This window comes from Arachis stenosperma, chromosome 1, assembly GCF_014773155.1.
Source record: "Arachis stenosperma cultivar V10309 chromosome 1, arast.V10309.gnm1.PFL2, whole genome shotgun sequence".
Lineage (NCBI taxonomy): Eukaryota > Viridiplantae > Streptophyta > Magnoliopsida > Fabales > Fabaceae > Arachis > Arachis stenosperma.
In genome coordinates this window covers 75,184,932-75,187,122 of record NC_080377.1, presented here as the reverse complement: position 1 = coordinate 75,187,122, position 2,191 = coordinate 75,184,932, and the positions used below count along the sequence as shown (strand labels likewise).

Below are 2,191 nucleotides of genomic sequence, written 5' to 3'. Positions count from 1 at the left end.
ATCAAATCTTTTTAAATTGTTTTTCATATCATATCTTTTCAATCATATCTTTTTAATCATATCTTTTTCAAAATAGTTTTCTATCATATCTTTTTTATTTCTAATTTCAAAATCTTTTTCAAAATTCACTTGATTTCTTTTCACTCTTAGTTTTCGAAAATCAATTACTATTTTTTCAAAATGTTTTTAAAATCTTTTGCTTAATTTTTGAAAAATCTCTTCCCCTCTTCTCACATCCTTCTATTTATGGAGTACCACTCCTCCTCAATGCACAATTCGAACTCCATATCACTAAGTTCGAATTCTTCTACCTTTTCCTTCTATTTTTCTGTTCCTTTGACACCTCAAGGAATCTCTATACTGTGACATAGAGGATTCCACATTTTTCTTGTTCTCTTCTCTTTCATATGAGCAGGAACAAAGACAAAAGCATTCTTGTTGAAGCTGACCCCGAACCTGAAAGGACCTTGAAGCGAAAGCTAAGAGAAGGTAAAGCACAATTCTCTGTAGAGGACCTAACAGAATTCTTCAAAGAAGAAGAACCCATGGCAGCCAAAAACAACAACAATGCCAACAATGCAAGGAAGGTGCTGGGTAACTTTACTGCACCTACTCCCGACTTCTATGGGAGAAGCATCTCTATCCCTGCAATTGGAGCAAACAACTTTGAGCTTAAGCCTCAATTAGTTTCTCTATTGCAACAGAATTGCAAGTTCCATGGACTTCCATTGGAAGATCCTCATCAGTTTTTAGGTGAGTCCTTGCAAATCTGTGACACTGTCAAGACTAATGGGTTGATCCTGAGGTCTACAGACTTATGCTATTCCCTTTTGCTGAAGAGACAGAGCTAGAATATGGTTGGACTTACAACCTAAAGATAGCCTGAACTCTTGGGAAAAGCTAGTCAATGCCTTCTTGGCAAAGTTCTTTCCACCTCAAAAACTGAGTAAGCTTAGAGTGGAAGTCCAAACCTTCAGACAGAAGGATGGAGAATCCCTCTATGAAGCTTGGGAAAGATACAAACAATTAATCAGAAAATGTCCCTCTGACATGCTTTCTGAATGGAGCATCATAGGTATTTTCTATGATGGTCTGTCTGAACTGTCCAAGATGTCTTTGGATAGCTCTGCTGGAGGATCTCTTCATCTGAAGAAGACGCCTACAGAAGCTCAAGAGCTCATTGAAATGGTTGCAAATAACCAATTCATGTACACTTCTGAAAGGAATCCTGTGAACAATGGGACAAATCAGAAGAAAGGAGTTCTTGAGATTGATACTCTGAATGCCATACTGGCTCAGAACAAAATATTGACCCAACAAGTCAATTTGATCTCTCAAATTCTGTCTGGAATACAAAATGCGCCAAGCAGTACTAAGGATGCTTCATCTGAAGAAGAAGCTTATGATCCTGAGAACCCTTCAATGGAAGAGGTGAATTACATGGGAGAACCCTATGGAAACACCTATAATTCTTCATGGAGAAATCATCCAAATTTCTCATGAAAGGATCAACAGAGACCTCAACAAGGTTTCAACAATAATAATGGTGGAAGAAACAGGTTTAGCAATGGCAAGCCTTTTCCATCATCTTCTCAGCAACAAACAGAGAATTCCAAGCAGAACCACTCTGACTTAGCAACCATGGTCTCTGATCTAATCAAAACCACTCAAAGTTTCATGACTGAAACAAGGTCCTCCATTAGGAATTTGGAGGCACAAGTGGGTCAGCTGAGCAAGAAAGTTACTGAACTCCCTCCTAGTACTCTTCCAAGCAATACTGAAGAGAATCCAAAAGGAAAGTGCAAGGCCATCAATATGGCCGAACTTGGAGAGGATGAAGAGGCAGTGAACGCCACTGAGGAAGACCTCAATGAACACCCACTGGCCTCTAATGAGTTCCCCAATGAGGAACCAAGGGAATCTAAGGCTCAAAATGAGACCATAGAGATTCCATTGGATTTACTTCTGCCATTCATGAGCTCTGATGAGTATTCTTCCTCTGAAGAGGATGAGTATGTCACTGAAGAGCAGGTTGCTAAATACCTTGGAGCAATCATGAAGCTAAATGACAAGTTATTTGGTAATGAGACTTGGGAGGATGAACCTCCTTTGCTCACCAAAGAACTGGATGGCTTGTCTAGGCAGAAATTACCTCAAAAGAGACAAGATCCTGGGAAGTTTTCAATACCTT

At 39.3% G+C, this 2,191-nt stretch overlaps 1 non-coding gene across 1 annotated transcript; it reads right to left on the bottom strand.

Moving 5' to 3' along the window:
- Positions 1 to 948: 948 nt before the first annotated feature.
- On the bottom strand, positions 949 to 1,056 carry LOC130948382 (small nucleolar RNA R71). Its single transcript, XR_009073031.1, has one exon. It is a non-coding gene; the product is annotated as a small nucleolar RNA R71 (small nucleolar RNA).
- Between the last annotated feature and the right edge of the window lie 1,135 nt (positions 1,057 to 2,191).